The sequence below is a fragment of the Entelurus aequoreus genome, linkage group LG05 (assembly GCF_033978785.1).
Source record: "Entelurus aequoreus isolate RoL-2023_Sb linkage group LG05, RoL_Eaeq_v1.1, whole genome shotgun sequence".
Lineage (NCBI taxonomy): Eukaryota > Metazoa > Chordata > Actinopteri > Syngnathiformes > Syngnathidae > Entelurus > Entelurus aequoreus.
This window is the reverse complement of record NC_084735.1, coordinates 23693591-23715755: the sequence shown is the minus strand read 5'-3', so window position 1 is coordinate 23715755 and position 22165 is coordinate 23693591. Positions and strand designations below refer to the sequence as shown.

The 22165-nt window shown below is 41.1% G+C and overlaps 1 protein-coding gene and 1 long non-coding RNA gene across 2 annotated transcripts in view; both read right to left on the bottom strand.

Annotated features, from left to right (window-relative positions):
* The window catches only part of LOC133650338 (CMP-N-acetylneuraminate-beta-galactosamide-alpha-2,3-sialyltransferase 1-like), a 156102-nt gene that overhangs the window by 110159 nt on the left and 23778 nt on the right, over window positions 1-22165 (bottom strand). The gene's annotated exons all lie outside the window — the stretch shown is intronic.
* The window catches only part of LOC133649657 (uncharacterized), a 5134-nt gene continuing 594 nt past the window's right edge, over window positions 17626-22165 (bottom strand). Inside the window, exon 2 of the long non-coding RNA XR_009826107.1 lies at window positions 17626-18198. This is a non-coding gene — a long non-coding RNA (uncharacterized LOC133649657). The remainder of the gene's footprint in view (window positions 18199-22165) is intronic.

Here is a 22165-nt window from a genome sequence, read left to right as displayed (position 1 = left end):
TTAAAGGTTTGCCCGCAGGAGACGAGTGGCCGCCCCAGAGAAAGCAAAACTCAATAATGGCGCTATTATCCTTTAAGCTGATTATGAGCGCCGAGTCTAATCCGACAGCGAGGCCGGCTGTTGGTTTGAGGGCGATACAGGTGGGAGTTCAAGCTCTAAACTTTTGTCGGCTCCTTTGATTAAGCGAAGGCGAGGCTTCTGTCTGCACGCCACTTCTCCACGTCCGCTCGCCTTTGATGGCGACGTCCGTGGCACGGGGCCTCGCTGGCAAAACGTGCCGTTTGATCAGCCCCAAATGGAAACGACAGTCTGAAGTCCCGCACTTGTCGCTGTGCCTTTCAGCCTCCAGTTGTGCCGAATGACAGAAAGTCTGTCCTGCTGGGAGGCGCCGCGGGAGAGTCCGACGTCACCGAGGATCAAAGCGGCGTTGGTTACTTGAAGACGTCTATTGATTTACAGTCATCACATCCCAGAGGGTTAATGTGGGTGAGGCCAAAGATCAGCTTGTTAGGTTTACGTGCATTCTCACGGCTCAATTCTGGCCCCGTCTTGACACTTTTACTGCTTATTTTGATACCAGGGAGCAATTTAACTATTGATCTTGAATGAGGTCACATGTCAGTGCTGCTTCTTCTGAAACACGGCTCAATTTTCACCGCATTTTGATAGCAACAATAACTATGGGGTTTCTTAAACATTCATGCTGTTTCATTGTCAGACCAATTGCTTTTCAACGGGAATCTCCAAGAAGGTCAAGGTACCAGATTTTCGAGGCTGAAGCAGTAGGTTCAAGTAGCTCGTCATGACATAACTGAGGTCTTGTTGGACACTGACTTATTTCAATTGTCGGGAAACCCATTAATATTAAAGAAGCAAATCCAAGAGGATCAAGGTACCAGATGTCAGAGTTCAAAGCCGTAGCTTCAAGTAGCTTTGTATGACACAAGTGAAGTCTTTCTGAAATCATTTACTAAAGACGCAGATTCAAGAGGATCAAGATACAAGGATCAATGATCAAGGTAGGATCCAAGACATAATTGAAGTCTTTTTCCACACTTTGACTTATTATTTCAATTTTGGGAAACCTGTTGATTCTAAACAAGCAGATCCAAGAGGGTTAAGGTACTAGACTTCAATGGCTAAAGCATTACTTTCAAGTAGCTCGTCATGACATAATTGAAGTCTTGCTTGACACTTTGTCTTACTCTTTCAATGCCAATGTGGGAAATATACTGATTTAAAAAATGCAGATCCAAGATGATCAAGGTACTAAAAGTCAAAATAGTAGGTTTAAAGGCCGACTGAAACCCACTACTACCGACCACGCAGTCTGATAGTTTATATATCAATGATGAAATCTTAACATTGCAACACATGCCAATACAGCCGGGTTAACTTATAAAGTGCAATTTTAAACTTCCCAGGAAACTTCCGCTTGAACACGTCGCGGTATGATGACGTATGCGCGTGACGTCACGAGGTCAAGGGAAGTGTTTGGACCCAATTCAAATACCTCTGTTTTCTTCGACAAAATTCCACAGTATTCTGGACATCTGTGTTGGTGAATCTTTTGCAATTTGTTTAATGGACAATGGAGACGGCAAATAAGAAAGTTGTAGGTGCGATCGGTGGAGCGGCAGACTACAGCAACACCAACACCAGGAGGTTGTGTTGTGTTTTGAGCAGGATAGCAGACGCACTACAGTGAGTAAGCCCGCCGCCGCATCTAAGTTAGCTTCTGTTTTTTTAGCTTCGCCAAGCTGAATATTATTAATCGTGTATTTACATGTTCATGGTTTAATAGTATTTTTGATCTTCTGTCTATCCATCCAGTCAGGGTTTTTTTTAATTTAGTTTCTATCTGCATTTGAGACTGCTATGCTATCACGTTGGCTACGTTGCTAGGTTAGCTTCTATTTTTTTAGCTTCGAAAAGCTGAATATTATTAATCGTGTATTTACATATTCATGGTTTAGTAGTATTTTTGATCTTCTGTCTATCCATCCAGTCAGGTTTTTATTTTATTTAGTTTCTATCTGCATTTGAGACTGCTATGCTATCACGTTGGCTACGTAGCTAGGTTAGCTTCTAATTTTTTTTAGCTTCGAAAAGCTGAATATTATTAATTGTGTATTTACATGTTCATGGTTTAATAGTATTTTTGATCTTCTGTCTATCCATCCAGTCAGGGTTTTTTTTAATTTAGTTTCTATCTGCATTTGAGACTGCTATGCTATCACGTTGGCTACGTAGCTAGGTTAGCTTCTATTTTTTTTAGCTTCGAAAAGCTGAATATTATTAATCGTGTATTTACATGTTCATGGTTTAATAGTATTTTTGATCTTCTGTCTATCCATCCAGTCAGGGTTTTTTTTAATTTAGTTTCTATCTGCATTTGAGACTGCTATGCTATCACGTTGGCTACGTTGCTAGGTTAGCTTCTAATTTTTTTAGCTTCGCAAAGCTGAATAATATTAATCGTGTATTTACATGTTCAGTCACTGTGAATGTCCATTTCGCGTTCTTGACTCTCATTTTCAAGAGAATATAGTATCTGAGGTGGTTTAAAATACAAATCTGTGATCTACAATAGAAAAAGGAGAGAGTGAGGAATCCAATGAGCCAGCTTGTACCTAAGTTACGGTCAGAGCGAAAAAAGATACGTCCATCACTGCCTCTCAAGTCCTTCACTGTAACGTTCCTCATCTACGAATCTTTCATCCTCGCTCAAATTAATGGGGTAATCGTCACTTTCTCGGTCCGAATCTCTCTCGCTCCATTGTAAACAATGGGGAATTGTGAGGAATACTAGCTCCTGTGACGTCACGCTACTTCCGGTACAGGCAAGGCTTTTTTTTATCAGCGAGCAAAAGTTGCGAACTTTATCGTCGATTTTCTCTACTAAATCCTTTCCGCAAAAATATGGCAATATCGCGAAATGATCAAGTATGACACATAGAATGGATCTGCTATTCCCGTTTAAATAAAACAATTTCATTTCAGTAGGCCTTTAAAGGCCTACTGAAATTATTTTTTTTTTTCAGTAGGCCTTTAAAGGCCTACTGAAATGAATTTTTTAAATTTAAACGGGGATAGCAGATCCATTCTATGTGTCATACTTGATCATTTCGCGATATTGCCATATTTTTGCTGAAAGGATTTAGTAGAGAACATCGACGATAAAGTTCGTAACTTTTGGTTGCTGATAATAAAAGCCTTGCCTGTACCGGAAGTAGCGTGACGTCAAAGGTTGAAAGGCTCCTCACATTTCCCCATTGTTTACACCAGCAGCGAGAGCGATTCGGACCGAGAAAGCGACGATTACCCCATTAATTTGAGCGAGGATGAAAGATTTGTGGATGAGGAACGTAAGAGTGAAGGACTAGAGTGCAGTGTAGGACGCATCTTTTTTCATCCTGACCGTAACTTAGGTACAAGCTGGCTCATTGGATTCCACACTCTCCTTTTTCTATTGTGGATCACGGATTTGTATTTTAAACCACCTCGGATACTATATCCTCTTGAAAATGAGAGTCGAGAACGCGAAATGGACATTCACAGTGACTTTTATCTCCACGACAATACATCGGCGAAACACTTTAGCTACGGAGCTAACGTGATAGCATCGGGCTCAAATGCAGATAGAAACAAAAGAAATAAGCCCCTCACTGGAAGGATAGACAGAAAATCAACAATACTATTAAACAATGGACCTGTAACCACACGGTTAATGCTTTCCAGCCTGGCAAAGGTTAACAATGCTATTGCTAACGACGCCATTGAAGCTAACTTAGCTACGGGACCTCACAGAGCTATGCTAAAAACATTAGCTACCCACCTACGCCAGCCAGCCCTCATCTGCTCATCAACACCCGTGCTCACCTGCGTTCCAGCGATAGACGGTGCGACGAAGGACTTCACCCGATCACCGATGCGGTCGGCAGCTAGCGTCGGATAGCGCGTCTGCTATCCACTTCAAAGTACTCCTGTTTGTGTTGCTGCAGCCAGCCGCTAATACACCGATCCCACCTACAACTTTCTTCTTTGCAGTCTTCATTGTTCATTAAAAAAAATTGCAAAAGATTCACCAACACAGATGTCCAGAATACTGTGGAATTTTGAGATGAAAACAGAGCTTTTTGTATTGGATTCAATGGCGTCTGAATACTTCCGTTCCAACGATTGCCGTCACGCGCATATGTCATCATACATAGACGTTTTCAACCGGGAGTTTAGCGGGAAATATAAAATGTCACTTTATAAGTTAACCCGGCCGTATTGGCATGTGTTGCAATGTTAAGATTTCATCATTGATATATAAACTATCAGACTGCGTGGTCGGTAGTAGTGGCTTTCAGTAGGCCTTTAAGTAGCTTGTCTTAACATAATGGAAGTCTTTCTTGACACGTTGACCTGTAAATTTGATGTCAGTAAACCTATTGATTTTAAAGAAGCAGATACTAGAGGGTCAAGGTACCAAATGTCAGAGTTCAAATTAGTAGCTTCAAGTAGCTTTGTATGACATAAGTGAAGTATTTCTTAACTCATTTACTTGCTATTTCACTTGAGAAACCCATTGATTCTAAAGAAACAGATCCAAGAGGGTCAAGATACAAGGATCAATGATCTAGGTAGAATTCAAGACATAATTGAAGTCTTTTTCGACACTTTGACTTGTTATTTAAATTTTTGGAAACCTGATAATTCTAAACAAGCAGATCCAAGAGGGTTAAGGTACCAGACTTCAAAGGCTAAAGCATTAGTTTCAAGTAGCTCGTTATGACATAATTGAAGTCTTTCTTGACACTTTGTCTTACTCTTTCAATGCCAATGTGGGAAATCTACTGATTTTAAAAATGCAGATCCAAGATGATCAAGGTACTAGAAGTCAAAATAGTAGGTTTAAGTAGCTTGTCTTAACATAATGGAAGTCTTTCTTGACACGACAAGACACCTATCCAATTTCAAACAAGGAATCCAAGACAATGTGAAAGGTCGTCACCCTCGGAAACACATGACTTAAGGGATAACAACAACCATATGGATTTTTATTTTTGGTATCCACTTCAAGGTGATTGAAGTAGTTTGTGTCAAACGTCATACCTTAAACCCCACTTAATCAATGTCCATCCACCAGTCTACCACTGACGAAACATATCTGTGTATGCGTTATATTTTATATTTAGTCTATGAATAAATTGATTAGGAGTTTCCAGTGAGATGAATGAGTGTTTCGAGAGCAGCCCGAATTAGCAACTCCACTTAGGGTGTCGGAGTCCTCCCACTCCCATACCACTCATTTGCATATTCACAAGACTGCTGTCACTTTACCCCTAAAAATAACATCCAGTTCATGTTAATAATGCAGGAAAATGCACTTAAAAAATGACAGGAGGTGGGGGGGGAGCACCTTGGTTGGAAGCGATGAAGGTAACCAGTACTTTATGCGCACTTTGGTGCATTTTGATTCATGTTCACACTGATGTTTAAAAACATATGCATACGATGAGTAGATTTTGTGACATATCACATGTAACTCAAACATAGTGGTACCTTGGTTTTCATGCGCCCCACTTTCACACGCAACATACCAGTGTTTTTCAACCTTTTCTGAGCCAAGGCACATTTTTTTCATTGAAAAAAATCCCGAGGCACACCATCAGCAGAAAACATAAACAAATTAAACTCAGCAGCCGATATTGACAGTAAAAAGTAGATATGTCCGATAATGGCTTTTTTGCCGATATCCGATATTCCGATATTGTCCAACTATTAATTACCGATTCCGATATCAACCGATACCGATATATACAGTCGTGGAATTAACACATTGTTATGCCTAATTTTGTTGTGATGCCCCGCTGGATGCATTAAACAATGTAACTTTACCATGAATTGATTAACGTGGACCCCGACTTAAACAAGTTGAAAAACGTATTCGGGTGTTACCATTTAGTGGTCAATTGTACGGAATATATACTGTACTGTGCAATCTACTAATACAAGTTTCAATCAATCAATCAAAAACAGGGTTTTCCAAAATAAGAGAACAACTTCAACTCCAGTTATGGAAAAAAGTGCACTGCCATATTTATTATTGAAGTCACAAAGTGCATTATTTTTTATAACATGCCTCAAAACAGCAGCTTGGAATTTGGGACATGCTCTCCCTGAGATAATCCTAATACCCACTACAACTGTGGAAAATACTATACTTTGACTTTCACAAAGTGCCTTATTTTTTAATTTTTTTTAAACATGCCTCAAAACAACAGCTACAAAAACAATGAAGGCACACAGCTTCAGTCCAGAGTATACTACAGTAATAAAGTACACAATAACATGGTCCTTCCTTAGTGCAAGACTGCCTGGCATACTGTATAACAGAAAATTATAAACTGGGTTCAATCTGCCCTGCTCTAACATATTTGTATGGGTAACACAAACATGCTGCAAGCTAGTGGTGAGTGCTTGAAATGGCCCACCAGTCAGTCAGAGCTTCTGAAATGCTGCGTTGAGACAGGGCACCTGACCACAACGTGGGCTTTCGCCTTGGGGTGGTTTTTGTTGTATTTTTGTTTTTTCTCTGCGGAGTCTTTAAGCGACAACTGTGTGGTACTACTTTTTTCCGGTGTTTGCTTTTCATCCATCTTCCGCTTGTATTCATCGTGTATCTCCTTATGATTCTTGAAGAGGTGGGAGATCTAATTGCTCGTATTAAAAGAAGACGTCTTGGTTCCTCCTCGCATAACCAACTTTTTGCAGTCATTGCAAATTGCCAGTTTTTTATCCATCAGACACACTTTAAAATAATCCCAAACCATAGACATGGTGTCGTTAGTCAATCACAGAGCGAGCTGGCTTGTTAGCCACGGCTACAGCACCGGCAACAACACACTCTTGTTGTTGTTGTGCTGCACTCGCTTGAGGTCATCAAGCGTCGCCAGTAAACCTCTCATGCTGCAGTCGTCAACTCCTGTGTTGTGTGTGGGAGAGGGGAGGGGCTTCTCCCTACGTCCGTGTTTTCCTGGATATGTACCGCTCCGTACAGCGGCATTTTAAAAAGTCATTAATTTTACTTTTTTAAACCGATACCGATCATTTCCGATCATACATTTTAAAGCATTTATCGGCCTGCTGATGTTATCGGACATCTCTAGTTAAAAGTCGTTCTCGCAATTGTTGGATATAAATTCAAACCATAACCAACCATAACCACCTATAGCTCTTGTCTCAAAGTAGGTGTACTGTCACCACCTGTCACATCACGCCGTGACTTATTTGGAGTTTTTTGGTGTTTTCCTGTGTGTAGTGTTTTAGTTCTTGCCTTGCACTCCCATTTTGGTGTTGATTGTCATGTCATGTACGGATGTACTTTGTGGACGCCATCTGCTCCACACGCTGTAAGTGAGTGGTCAAAAATTCAACCAGAAGCTTGCCAGAAGCTTGTGGATGGCTACCAAAAGCGCCTTATTGCAGTGAAACTTGCCAAGGGACATGTAAGCAAATATTAACATTGCTGTATGTATACTTTTGACCCAGCAGATTTGGTCACATTTTCAGTAGACCCATAATAAATTCATAAAAGAACCAAACTTCATGAATGTTTTTTGTGACCAACAAGTATGCGGCTCCAATCACTCTATCACAAAAAAATAAGAGTTGTAGAAATGATTGGAAACTCAAGACAGCCATGACATTATGTCCTTCACAAGTGTATGCAAACTTTTCATCGCGACTGTACGTGTGCTGCATTTAAAAGGGGAAAGTCCGATCTGTACCACGAGCATTTTAAAGTTGTGTGAGCTGCGAGGCTCGAGTGCTCTCCAGTTTTTTTCCCCATTTACACACTGTTAGAAAAAGGCAGCCCCTTTCTCATTTTTACCTTTTTCTTTTCTTTTCTCTGCTCTTGAACATATCCAAATGAAAATGGAGCTGGAATCGTGTGTGATTAATAGGTTTTCCCTTTCAGCCCTCAAAGCAATATAAAAAGCTGGAAATGAGAAAGCGCCTGTGGACGTGTGATATGTGCTAACCGACCCGGCTGCATGTACTCGCACTGCTGCTGATTACGGAATTAGTGCAGACAGCAATTATTCACAAGCGTTACAGGAAGCAAGGAGCATGCACGAGCTGGTAGCAGCGACCAGAGATGGTAGAGCAGCCGGAAATTGTACTCAAATAAGAGTACTGTTACAGTGCATAGATAAACCTCCACATTTAAGGAACATGACTAAAGTGCCGCTAGAGTGGGAAAACAGGTTGACTTTATATGCTTATTTGTGTTTCATTGTATCCATTAAACCAGGGGGGGTGTCAAAGTCAAGGCCCCCGGGCCAGATTCGGCCCACGAATGAATCATCAATGGCCCCGGGGATGATATTTGATTAGTATTAGAGGCGGCCCGCAGGCCACAGCCGCCTGCTGCTGTTTTGCACGCACCAATACTCCATCGGTGTTGGCTCAAGGAATTTTCAAAATGAGGTTCCCGGGGACCCCCATCAAGTCATAAAAAAGGGGTCCCTCAGTCAAATTTTTGGGGTCCCATTTTTTTGTGACCATTTTGAACACAAATGATAAATGTATGCATTATCCTGTTGTATCACACATTCTATATTGTGTTTTGGAAAAAAGGTTGTCATAAACGTTACATAACCTCTTAAAGGCCTACTGAAAGCCACTACTACCGACCACGCAGTCTGATAGTTTATATATCAATGATGAAGTCTTAACATTGCAACACATGCCAATACAGGTTAACTTATAAAGTGCAATTGTAAATTGAACTGAAAACTCACTCTGCAATCAACACACCTGACGCTAATGAGACCTTCCCTGCAGTCTTAAGCCAGCGTGTCCTGCGTTCCAGTGCCAGAACGTAGCTACCTGTTCCTGTACAGTAAGCCTTACACGTCCCTAGCTTCCTTGCACTTGCCTCCTCGCTCCTTGTTTCCCCTCCGTTCTGCTCATTGTGTCTTGTCCTGTGTCGCCTTCCAGCAACCCTTCTTCATTCCCTGGTTTCGAGAAGTGTGCCTCGTCTGCCTGGATCCCCTCTGGACTCTCTGCTGCCTTCCTGGATCTCGACCTGACGCCTGCCCTGGGACAACAACACCTCGCACCAGCCCCTGACCTCCTGCCTGTCCATGGACCGCCGAGCCTGCCATGCCCTTTCTGGACTTCTGCACCGATCTCAACACACACCTTCAACACCACCTGGTAACTCTCCTCACATAATCCCTACACATAGTCACACCTTATACATTGGGTTTAAGCACACACTTCATTCATATTTATTTATTTCAATAAATATGCAAGCTAACGACGTCCCTGCCTCCGTTCCGTCTCCTTCTTCCCAAAAATGAGCTATCATCAATCTTCACCAAGGGTCTTGTGAGATGACGCTGGCTGCTGCGAGATCATTATTAAGAAAAAACGACCGACAGGAAGGCCAGAAACACTTTTTATTTCAACAGACTCTGGCGCCGTACCTGCCGTCATAACTCTCAAGACCGACTGCACAGTTCCGGTCTTCACAATAAAAGCGCTGCTTCATCCTGCCTGCGCTAACAAAATAAGAGTCTCAGAAATCTGGCGCGCACAAGCTAGCAAGCTGCGGAGTTTGCCGCCAATGTAGTTCTTGTAAAGTGTACAAATAAGATGCCAAAAACCAACCACTTTCATGTGGTACTGGACAGAAAGGAGGACTTTTTTTCTCCTCCATTTGAAAATGCGGACGTTATCTGTCAGAAAAATTGTATGTACATTTTTAAAAAACTTTCCGTTCTCTGAGTTCTCAGTGAACAGACAAGAGGCTGTCTTTGTTGTACCAAACCAAAGGCTTGTAAAATTCCATTGTGTACGATGGTAAGAGACGGGAGGGGTTGTCTATTTTGATCCAAGACCTGCCCAAGCTCGATCCAGGACCAGTCCAAGCCCGAGGCATGTTTTTCTTTTGTGTTAATGTGACCGAAAACAATGGCTGTTTACATACCCCCCCACCCACCATTCCTTTAGAAACAGCTGTTTTTATGTAAACAGGGAAAGTCCAAATAAAAAGAGGTGGCGTACAATCTTTCGCCAGAGCGTGCTGAGACACTAAGGGTACAGTGTCCAGGCGTCTCTCCTCAAATTGAGCCAAATTGAATTTTGTCTCTGTTTAATTCTTTGCTTCTTGTCTTGTTTAATAGATGTCATCAGTGTTTGAACCTGACATTATCATCACTATTGTCTGATCCCAATCAATGTAAGTCTTCAGAATCAGAAACTACACCAACTTATATTCTTGTCTTCATGAAAGAAAGGAATCTATATGTGTTAAACATGCTTGCATTATCATTAAACACCTTTAACTTGTTAACAAAAACGTCTCTTTCATAGATAAATAAATATAAATTATATATATGAATGAGGTAGATCCCCTCTACTTGGTCAATTGAAAAGTAGCTCAAAAAAAGTGTGTTCACCCCTGGGATATACAATGTATTTTTAAAGGAATAGTATAGACATCTGTATGATTTTTGTTGCTAAATATGCAACACTGTCCATTTGTATGAATAAGTGAACAGCAAGGGAAGCACTTGAATAGAAAAAACCCACCCACAAATTCCTCCCTGCTGCTTAATTTTGACGAATAAATAGCATTCATATCTACATTTTGTCACCTTTTTATATAAAACAATACAACTGGCGATACATTCTCATTGTTGGACGGCGACATATTCTTACAAGAGTACTATAGCTTTTACATTAATCAAAACTAAAAATGTAGTTGTGGAGGGCGGCGTGGCCTGCGGGTCTGCCGCGGAACGGGATTGTGCCAGGACCGGCCTCGAAGACAGCGACAGGTGAGTGGATGGCCCAGGTGGGCCTTGTTATCTAATCACCTGTCGCCTTTATTAGCAGCAGCCGGAACGAGACATGTGGTTGGAGTTGGAGGTGCTAATGAGTGGACACAAGGGAAAATACATTTGGCTGGAAAGCAGAAGGCTGTCGAGATTGATGAAAATAAAACGGTGTTATACCCTGAATTCCGGGCTCTCCTGGCAGTGTGTGGTGGTCCGAAGAACCCACTAGAGGGCAACCTCTACAGTACTGTTTACTCTTAGACTGAGACAAACTTAGACAAACTTTATTTATCCACAAGGGAAATTGTTCTAAATTGATCTAATTATGCCATGATTGGGTATAAAAGTAGATTCCATGAAATGCTCAGTCATTCACAAACAAGGATAAGGCGAGGGTCACCACTTTGTCAACAAATGTGTGAGCAAATTGTTGAACAGTTTAAGAAAAACCTTTCTCAACCAGCTATTGCAAGGAATTGAGGGATTTCACCATCTACGGTCCGTAATATCATCAAAGGGTTCAGAGAATCTGGAGAAATCACTGCACGTAAGCAGCTAAGCCCGTGACCTTCGATCCCTCAGGCTGTACTGCATCAACAAGAGACATCAGTGTGTAAAGGATATCACCACATGGGCTCAGGAACACTTCAGAAACCCACTGTCAGTAACTACAGTTGGTCGCTACATCGGTAAGTGCAAGTTAAAACTCTCCTATGCAAGGCGAAAACCGTTTATCAACAACACCCAGAAATGCCGTTGGCTTCGCTGGGCCTGAGCTCATCTAAGATGGACTGATACAAAGTGGAAAAGTGTTCTGTGGTCTGACGAGTCCACATTTCAAATTGTTTTTGGAAACTGTGGACGTCGTGTCCTCCGGACCAAAGAGAAAAAGAACCATCCGGATTGTTATAGGCGCAAAGTGTAAAAGCCAGCATCTGTGATGGTATGGGGGTGTATTAGTGCCCAAGACATGGGTAACTTACACATCTGTGAAGGCGCCATTAATGCTGAAAGGTACATACAGGTTTTGGAGCAACATATGTTGCCATCCAAGCAACGTTACCATGGACGCCCCTGCTTATTTCAGCACGACAATGCCAAGCCACGTGTTACATCAACGTGGCTTCATAGTAAAAGAGTGCGGGTACTAGACTGGCCTGCCTGTAGTCCAGACCTGTCTCCCATTGAAAATGTGTGGCGCATTATGAAGCCTAAAATACCACAACAGAGACCCCCGGACTGTTGAACAACTTAAGCTGTACATCAAGCAAGAATGGGAAAGAATTCCACCCGAGAAGCTTAAAAAATGTGTCTCCTCAGTTCCCAAACGTTTACTGAGTGTTGTTAAAAGGAAAGGCCATGTAACACAGTGGTGAACATGCCCTTTCCCAACTACTTTGGCACGTATTGCAGCCATGAAATTCTAAGTTAATTATTATTTGCAAAAAACAAAAAAAAGTTTATGAGTTTGAACATCAAATATCTTGTCTTTGTAGTGCATTCAACTGAATATGGGTTGAAAAGGATTTGCAAATCATTGTATTCCGTTTATATTTACATCTAACACAATTTCCCAACTCATATGGAAACGGGGTTTGTAATTGATCTAATAAATAAAAATCGTATATGTATATATATATACAAATGTATATCTTACAGATATACATTTGTTTACATCCTATGAAATTCTCCATTTTCATTTTCAAAATCTCATTAGATGTTTCCAACTTTCTGCTGGTCATTAGGCAAACTCCACTAAATATTTATTTCCACTGCTCATTATAGGACTTACAGGGAAAAAACAAAGCCACTCTTACATTCGAAGAGTCCATTTCTTAAAACAAAAATATGCTTTCCAATTGATGAGCTGCTATTAAACGCCGGTAGCGGCGAAGCATTAGAGGGAGTAATGATTGTGTCAGTGATTATGGCAGCAAAAGGCCTATTTATTATGATTAGTGCGTGTAAAGCAGTCGACTGTTATTCTTTGTCGCCTCTTAATATATGTTTTCATTAATTTGCTTGCACACTTGTACAGCCTGAGCTGCCCGAGGCGCCGAACACGACACGGCTGCAAAGCGTTTTAAGGCTCGGCGTGACACAATATAACGTCTGTCTCAAATTCCCATTGTGAGCGCGGAACAAAGGGGACCGCATATTTGGAAATCAGCGTAAACTTAAAAAAAAAAAAACACGGCTTTGTGGGCAAACGAGGGTGAACAAGGACAAAAAGACTGTTGTCACTCACTGCACACCACAAAACCCAAAACCAGTGAAGTTGGCACTTTGTGTAAATGGTAAATAAAAACAGAATACAATGATTTGCAAATCCTTTTCAACTTACATTCAATTGAATAGACTGCAAAGACAAGATATTTAAGTTCCAACTGAGAAACTAAATTTTTTGTGCAAATAATCATTAACTTAGAATTTAATGGCAGCAACACACTGCAAAAAAGTTGGCACAGGGGCATTTTTACCACTGTGTTACATGGCCTTTCCTTTTAACAACACTCAGTAAACGTTTGGGAACTGAGGAGACCGATTTTTGAAGCTTTTCAGGTGGAATTCTTTCCCATTCTTGCTTGATGTACAGCTTAAGTTGTTCAACAGTCCGGGGGTCTCCGTTGTGGCATTTTAGGCTTCATATTGCGCCACACATTTTCAATGGGAGACAGGTCTGGACTACAGGCAGGCCAGTCTAGTACCCGCACTCTTTTACTATGAAGCCACGCTGTTGTAACACGTGCAGAAAGTGGCTTGGCATTGTCTTGGTGAAATAAGCAGGGGCGTCCATGAAAAAGACGTTGCTTGGATGGCAACATATGTTGCTACAAAACCTGTATGTCCCTTCAGCATTAATGGCTTTTGAACTTTGTGCCTATAACAGTCCGTATGGCTATTTTCCAGTTTGGTCCGGAGGACACGACGTCCACAGTTTCCAAAACAATTTGAAATGTGGACTCGTCAGACCACAGAACACTTTTCCACTTTGCATCAGTCCATCTTAGATGAGCTCGGGCCCAACGTTTCTGGGTGTTGTTGATAAATGGCTTTCGCTTTGCATAGTAGAGTTTTAACTTGCACTTACAGATGTCGCGACAAACTGTAGTTACTAACAGTGGTTTTTTGAAGTGTTCCTGAGCCCATGTGGTGATATCCTTTACACACTGATGTCGCTTTTTGATGCAGTACTGCCTGAGGGATCGAAGGTCACGGGCTTAGCTGCTTATGTGCAGTGATTTCCCCAGATTCTCTGAACCTTTTGATGATATTACAGGTGAAATCCCTAAATTCCTTGCAATTGCACATTGAGAAATGTTGTTCTTAAACTGTTCGACAATTTGCTCACGCATTTGTTCACAAAGTGGTGACCCTCGCCCCATCCTTGTTTGTGAATGACTGAGCACTTCACGGAAGCTGCTTTTATACCCAATCATGGCACCCACCTGTTCCCAATTAGCCTGTTCACTTGTGGGATGTTCCAAATCAGTGTTTGATGAGCATTCCTGAGTCTTTTTTGCCACTTGTGCCAGCTTTTTTGAAACATGTTGCAGGCATCAAATTCCAAATTAGCTAATATTTGCAAAAAATAACAAAGTTTACCAGTTGGAACGTTAAGTATCTTGTCTTTGCAGTCTATTCAATTGAATATAAGTTGAAAAGGATTTGCAAATCATTGTATTCTGTTTTTATTTACCATTTACACAACGTGCCAACTTCACTGGTTTTGGAGTTTGTACATTAGGCACACTTACTTAATCTAAAATCAATGAATTATGATCATTTACTCCGCAGTAAAGACAATCATTTTACTGGGAACATATTTATTAGAGGAGGAGGTACAACGCAATTTGTGTACATTTTTGTGTTTTCATATGATATTGTAGTGACGCGGGCAGGCCAGGGGCGTAGCAGTAGATTCTGGGGCCCTATACATATAAATACATACATTTGGCCTACGACTAGGGATGGGACTTGATAAGATTCCGATTCCACTTTCGATTCTGCTTAACGATTCGGTTGTCTTATCAATTCTTATTTGGAAAAAAAGCTAACAATATGATGGATTAGCATCAGTTGTGTTGAGTTTAGAGATAACATGGCCTTACAAAGCCAAATGTGAGGTCTTAAGAGGCCCAACTATGGATAAGTGGAAAAACATGGATGGATGGATGGATGGATGGATGGATGGACGGAAAGGGCGCAATGTTACAGCATATGTGAGCGGCCCATTTTAAAATTGTTGTGTTATCATTTATATGCCAAATAATATATTTTGATATATATCGCTACCGCAAGAAGCTGTGGTATACAGTATCGCTATTTAGATTTTAGGCCTTTTTAAAGATTGGATTAATATATCTCGAACGTATATAGATAAATGACCTTAAATAATTTGTTTTTTGTTAATAAAAAAAAAACGGATTTATTTTTTTTAATGTATTTTTTACAAAAAAAGTGCCAATAAATTTGATATAAAAGAATATTAATTCAAATATCAATATTACCTGTCATTATTTACTTAAATATTATTATACATAAATCAAGTTTTCCATTAGTGTACAGTAGAGATTAGCTGATACTATTATCATCTGTGGATGATATGAATCATAATGTATCATTATGATATTAATATTAGTGAATCTACTGGGAGTTAGCTACCCGTGATGTCTGTTTCTAGCTTTAATCGACGGTCTTTGAATGCACCACAGTTATGTGCAATGAAATGCAAAAGTGAAACCTGTACATAACTTTCTCATATGCTGCCACAGGGGGGGGAGGGGGGGGGCGCTTTGATACATTTTGCACATTAAAGTACAAAATAACATGCATGCGGATAATCACAACAATATTGCATTATTTAATTAATTATGGACTGGACTCTCACTATTATGTTAGATCCACTATGGACTGGGCTATCACTATTATGTTAGATCCACTATGGACTGGACTCTCACTATTATGTTAGATCCACTATGGACTGGACTCTCACTATTATGTTAGATCCACTATGGACTGGACTCTCACTATTATGTTAGATCCACTATGGACTGGACTCTCACACTATTATGTTAGATCCACTATGGACTGGACTATCACTATTATGTTAGATCCACTATGGACTGGACTCTCACTATTATGTTAGATCCACTATGGACTGGACTCTCACAATGTTATGCTAGATCCACTCGACGTCCATTGCACCGGTCGCCCAGGGCGGGGTCCCCACATCTGCGGTCCCCTCCAAGGTTTCTCATTGTCCCATTGGGTGGAGTTTTTCCTTGCCCTGATGCGCGATCTGAGCCGAGGATGTCGTTGTGGCTTGCGCAGCCCTTTGAGACACTCGTGATTTAGGGCTACATAAGTAAACATTGATTGATTGATTTGGATGGGTGGCCAAATACTTTTGGCAATATAGTGTATTCACGCAGATTATTTACACAATTTTTTTTTGCATCGTTTTGTTGCTTCTATTAATTCTAACAATAACATTTCGATTTGTGAGCAAGCATTGTGGTGCTTTTTAAAAAAAAAAATGTAATTGACATTTTTTAATTAACCGAAACCAGGCAAGGGAGTTTATACTACTAGTTGTACTCGTAATCAATTATGATTCATCCAAAATCAAAAGTGTGATTAATCTGATTTCGAAAATGTATCGTTTGACAGCATGACTAATACTTCAATAATGAATTAAATTTTTACGGTTTGCCTGGGGCCGATAAAAAACAAGCTGCCGGCTGAAATCGGTTATTAATTCAAAAACATATTTGTATTTTTAGCAGCAGCGTGTATCTGCATTGTATTATTACGTGTAATGACTGGCGTCCAAATGCGTGTTTTTTTTTTTTTTTTTTATCTCCAAAGACCCTTGTACTTTTTTTTTTTATTTTTTAAAGGGAAACTTCGGTTTTTTTCAACCTGGGCCCTGTTTTCATAATTTTTTCTGTATATGTGAGTGCTGGATAAAACATTTTTTGAGGTCGCGCCAGTATTGAGCAGGGCAGGCAGCCTCCAGCCCAGCTAACGCTCGTACACAGGGCAACTGGCTCTCGTCAAAATTCGGCCTATAAACATGCATTTTTTTCACACTGACAGGCTCAGATAGTTACAATGAGTGTCCGACAACATACTAGAAAGGAGAAATTAACGTATGTCTCTACCTTTAGCTGGAGATCGCTGTGTGTTGTGAGCTGTGTCCAAATCTCACCACGCTACAAATGTCGTTCCGAAATCTCGCGATAACTCGCGACAAAACACCGGTGGAAAAACAGTTACCTGACTGAGGTGAAGAGAGATGACTGAAGTGATTAACAAACTTTTCTATAAAACTAAAATAACAGTCTTCGGTAATCCAACAGAAAATCACTTCAGTCATCTCTCTTCACCTCAGTCAGGTAACTGTTTTTCCACCGGTGTTTTGTCGCGAGTTATCGCGAGATTTCGGAACGAGATTTGTAGCGTGGTGAGATTTGGACACAGCTCACAACACACAGCGATCTCCAGCTAAAGGTAGAGACATACGTTAATTTCTCCTTTCTAGTATGTTGTCGGACACTCATTGTAACTATCTGAGCCTGTCAGTGTGAAAAAAATGCATGTTTATAGGCCGAATTTTGACGAGAGCCAGTTGCCCTGTGTACGAGCGTTAGCTGGGCTGGAGGCTGCCTGCCCTGCTCAATACTGGCGCGACCTCAAAAAATGTTTTATCCAGCACTCACATATACAGAAAAAATTATGAAAACAGGGCCCAGGTTGAAAAAAACCGAAGTTTCCCTTTTTAATTCCGCTCCCCAGTGGAGGCAAGTGCACCTGGCAATGCGTGAAAGGCTTGGCCAGGTGCTTTAAAGCTTTGACTGCCAATTATAGCATAAGAGCAGGCCAGGGCTGCCTCCAGTGGACTTGCTCAGAGGCCCGGCTGACCATTAGCCAAGCTTGTCCTTCAAACAAGGTGGACAGCAGCAAGAACATTGTCAGAGAGTGACATCTTGCATTTTCTACCAGGGAAAGAGTGGGCTGCGTTCTTTCCCCCCCGAGATTCACTGATGCTCAAGGCCAGACTATACAGTCTGGTGAAAACATACAAATAAAACACCCACAAAATGAATGGACATTTTTTAACATCGCCAGCAAATCTTGCAAGTTTTTAGCTCTGAGACATCCATCCATCCATTTTCTATCGCTTGTCCCTTTTGGGGTGGCGGGGGGTGCTGGAGCCTATCTCAGCTGCATTCGGGCGGAAGGCGGGGTACACTCTGGACAAGTCGCCACCTCATCACAGGGCCAACACAGATAGACAGACAACATTCACATTCACACACTAGGGCCAATTTTAGTCTTGCCAATCAACCTTATTTTACGGAATTACTTTTAGTTATGTGCACTGTTTTTGACGGTTTGGTCATTACGTGGGACTTAAATGTGCAAGTGGATGTAGCAGACAGCTGGCATTCTAAAGAATGTCCTTGACGTGACGTCTGAAGTCAACTTCTCCATTGCCGCGAGCAGAAATCGGCGTTTTTATCCAATTTTAGGTCGCAAATATACCATATTTTATTTTTGATACCTATTCTGGATACTTTTATGGACACTTTATGGACAATTTTAAAGTGATCAAGGTGTCCTTGTTTGTTTAGAAACTTCACCGACCGCTAGCTAGCCTGGTTTGTTTTTAGCCAGGTGGCTAGCTAGCCAGTCGCTAACCTCCAGCTCGCCTTGAGCTTGACATTTTAACGATCGCACGTTTGAATACCGGGTTTTTGGACAGTCACAGTTGAGATGACCAACAAAAAGAGTGACAAGAAGGAGGTGTCTGGTGGGGCTGCGTGTAAAGTCAAACAACCAGCCAGGAGACACCGATCCCAGCGTGGCTCGACCGATAGCGGAGGTGAGCCGGGTGGTAGCATGGAGGTGGACGCATCCGTATTGGAATCGATCAACGCGAGATTGAGCAAGCTGGATATTCTGGATGCACTACAGCAGGACATCCGTGACTTGAGAAGTAGCCTGGAATTCAGTCAGAAGGAGATTGAGGATCTAAGAAAGGATAATGTCCTTCTGAGAGGTGCGATGACTGACATGCAGAGATCTACCGACTTTCTTACAGCGGACTATAGGCGCATTAAAGACACGCTGTTGGATATACAGTGCAGGGACATGAGAGACAATCTCATTTTCTCGGGGATCCGAGAGGGCAACGCCGATCCGGAAAAAACTGTAAGAGAGTTCATGTCGGATAAACTCAAGCTCTCCCCGGAGGTGGTAAGAGACATAACTTTTTCCAGAGTGCACAGAATGGGCAGACCTGTGGACAATAAAGTCCGTCCCATAATAGCTCGTTTTGAGCATTTTAAGCACAAAGAGTTGGTGAAAAGCCGAGGAAAGGTGCTGAAAGGGACCTCTCTCTGGTTAAATGACCACTTCCCGGCTGAGATCAACGATAGGAGAAAGAAACTGTCACCGATCATGAGAGAGAACCGGGCCCAGAACAAGAGAGTGGCACTAACAGTGGATAGGCTGTACATAAATGGACAGCTGTATCGGGACCCAAAGGTTACCCCCTGGCTTTTTTAGAATGGGCATTCGTGGGTGTTTTTAGTATCTTGGTTTGGCCTGTGTCATGAGTACTTCCAGTACTGTTATGTCCTGCACTAAGCTGGGCCTTCATAGGGGCCTGGTGTTAGCTCACGTGAATGTATGCAGCCTGCGTAATAAGTATCAGGAAGTAGAGTGTATTATCAAAGATAATTTTATTAATATCTTTGCCATTTCTGAGACCCACCTTGATGATTCCTTTTCTGATTCAATTGTAGCCATTGAGGGGTTCTCAATTTTTAGGAAAGATAGGAACAGGTTTGGGGGTGGGGTGGCTATTTATGTTCAGAATCATTTATCTATCAAAGTGCGCAATGATTTGATGAGGGAGAGTATTGAAGCTATTTGTGTGCAGGTCTATCTGCCTTATTTGAAACCAATTATAGTGGGCTGTTTCTATAGGCCTCCTAGTGCTGATGCTCTGTATCTGAAGGAGTTATGTGAGATGTTTGACAGGATATCAGATGAGAATAGAGAAATCTATTTACTGGGTGATATGAATGTTGACTGGCTGGGACAGGGGTGTACAAACAAAAATAAGTTACTATCCATTTTAAATGCTTGCAATCTGTCCCAAATTGTTGCCCCTCCCACGAGAATAGGTAGTAATAGTGATGGTATTATTATAGCTACATGCATTGATCATATTTATACAAATGTTCCGGACCAATGCTCCAAAGCAGTCTCGGTTCCTGTAGGTTTTACTGACCACAATATAATATCTGTCACTAGAAGGACAAGGGTTCCTAAACCTAAAGCGAAAATTATTTTTACAAGGTCTTATAAGAGATTTGATGAAGAATGTTTTATTGATGAAATATCCTGTTTAAATTGGAACGAGGTGTGCAGTGAGGAAGACCCTGAGGCTGCACTGGACTTATTTATGTTAATGTACATGAGTGTTGTGGACAAGCATGCCCCTTTGAAGAAGTTTTCTGTCAAAACTAAGTCTGCCCCATGGATTGATAATGGACTTAGAGGTTTAATGACAGAAAGAGACATGGCTAAAAAAGCCTCCGTCAACTCTGGTTTAATTGATGACAGGCATAAGTACTGTTCCTTAAGAAACCAGGTCACAAAGTTAAACAAACTGAAAAAAAGGGAATATTACAAACAGAGGTTATATGATGTGAGATATGATAGCAAAAACTTATGGAATGTTTTGAATGAAATCATGGGTAGAAAGAACAATGTCTGTACACCTTTTGTGGAATCAAATGGGTTGGTACTCACTAAGCCATGTGACATTGCCAATCATTTTAATAACTATTATGTTGACAAGGTATCTCAATTAAGGCATGGTATGCATATATCCAATAACAACAAATCAGCTGACCTCATTAGGAATATTATAATGGATAATAAGGACTGTGAATTCAATTTTCATCAGGTTGAAGTCAGTGAGGTTGAGAGGTTACTACACTCTCTTCCTGACAACAAAGTAGCTGGTGTAGACAACCTGGATAGTAAATTACTGAAAATGACTGCTGGTATCATATCAGTGCCTGTTTGTCATATTTTTAATAAATGTTTACAAGTGGGCCTGTGTCCAAAGATATGGAAGGTGGCTAAGGTTACTCCTCTACATAAGGATACCAAATTGGCTTTCAATGAGGGCAATTCTAGACCAATAAGCATCCTACCTGGGTTATGTAAAATACTGGAGAAATGTGTGTATGCACAAATTCAAGCTTACTTTCAATCAAATGGGCTAGCAACTGATTCTCAACATGCATATAGAATGGGCCACTCTACGTCCACGGCTCTTATACAAATGACGGACGATTGGCTTAATGCTATAGATAATTCTATGTTGGTTGGAGCTGTGCTGTTAGATTTTAGTGCTGCATTTGACATGATTGACCACTCTCTTTTAATTGAGAAACTTAAATGTTATGGTTTTAATACTTCAAGTTTAATGTGGATACAGAGTTATTTGTCCTCAAGATCACAACAGGTGTATCTTAATGGCAGCTTGTCTAATAGCAGAAGTTTGGCTTGTGGTGTTCCACAGGGAAGTTGCCTAGGACCTTTACTTTTTTCTATATTCACCAATGATTTACCTTGGGCTACCGGGCGTGCAAGATTGGTTCTTTATGCTGATGATGCAACCTTATATCATGCTGCACCATCATGCAGTGTACTTAATGTAGTATTGAGTGAGGAACTAAAAGCTGTGCATGACTGGACAGTATGTAACAGACTTGTCCTTAACACCTCAAAAACAAAAAGTATTATATTGGGGACTAGGCAAGGGTTATCTTGTGACCCAAAGTTGGATTTGAGGCTAGGTATTTCAACAGTTCAACAGGTCAGAAGTGCCAAGCTCCTTGGAGTGATGCTGGACTGCACTCTATCCTGGTCAAATCATATCAGTGATATAGTTACAAAGATGGGAAGGGCTGTTGGTATTTCCAGGAAATGTGCTGGTTTTGCTGATCCACCTCTTCTTTGTCAAATTGTTAAGAGTTTAGTCTTGTGTCATATTGACTATTGTTCTACAGTCTGGGCGTCTGCTGCAAGTGGTGAGATCAGTAAGCTCCAGATTGTCCAGAATAGGGCAGCAAGGCTGGTTCTTGGTTGTTCACTAAGAACCAATGTGAACCAAATGCATGCTTCTCTTTCCTGGCTAACAGTGCAGAACAGGTTGTTGGCTAATACTCTTATATTGTTCAAATCAGTAACCGGTAGTAAAACTCCTGCTTTTCTCATGGCCCAAATAG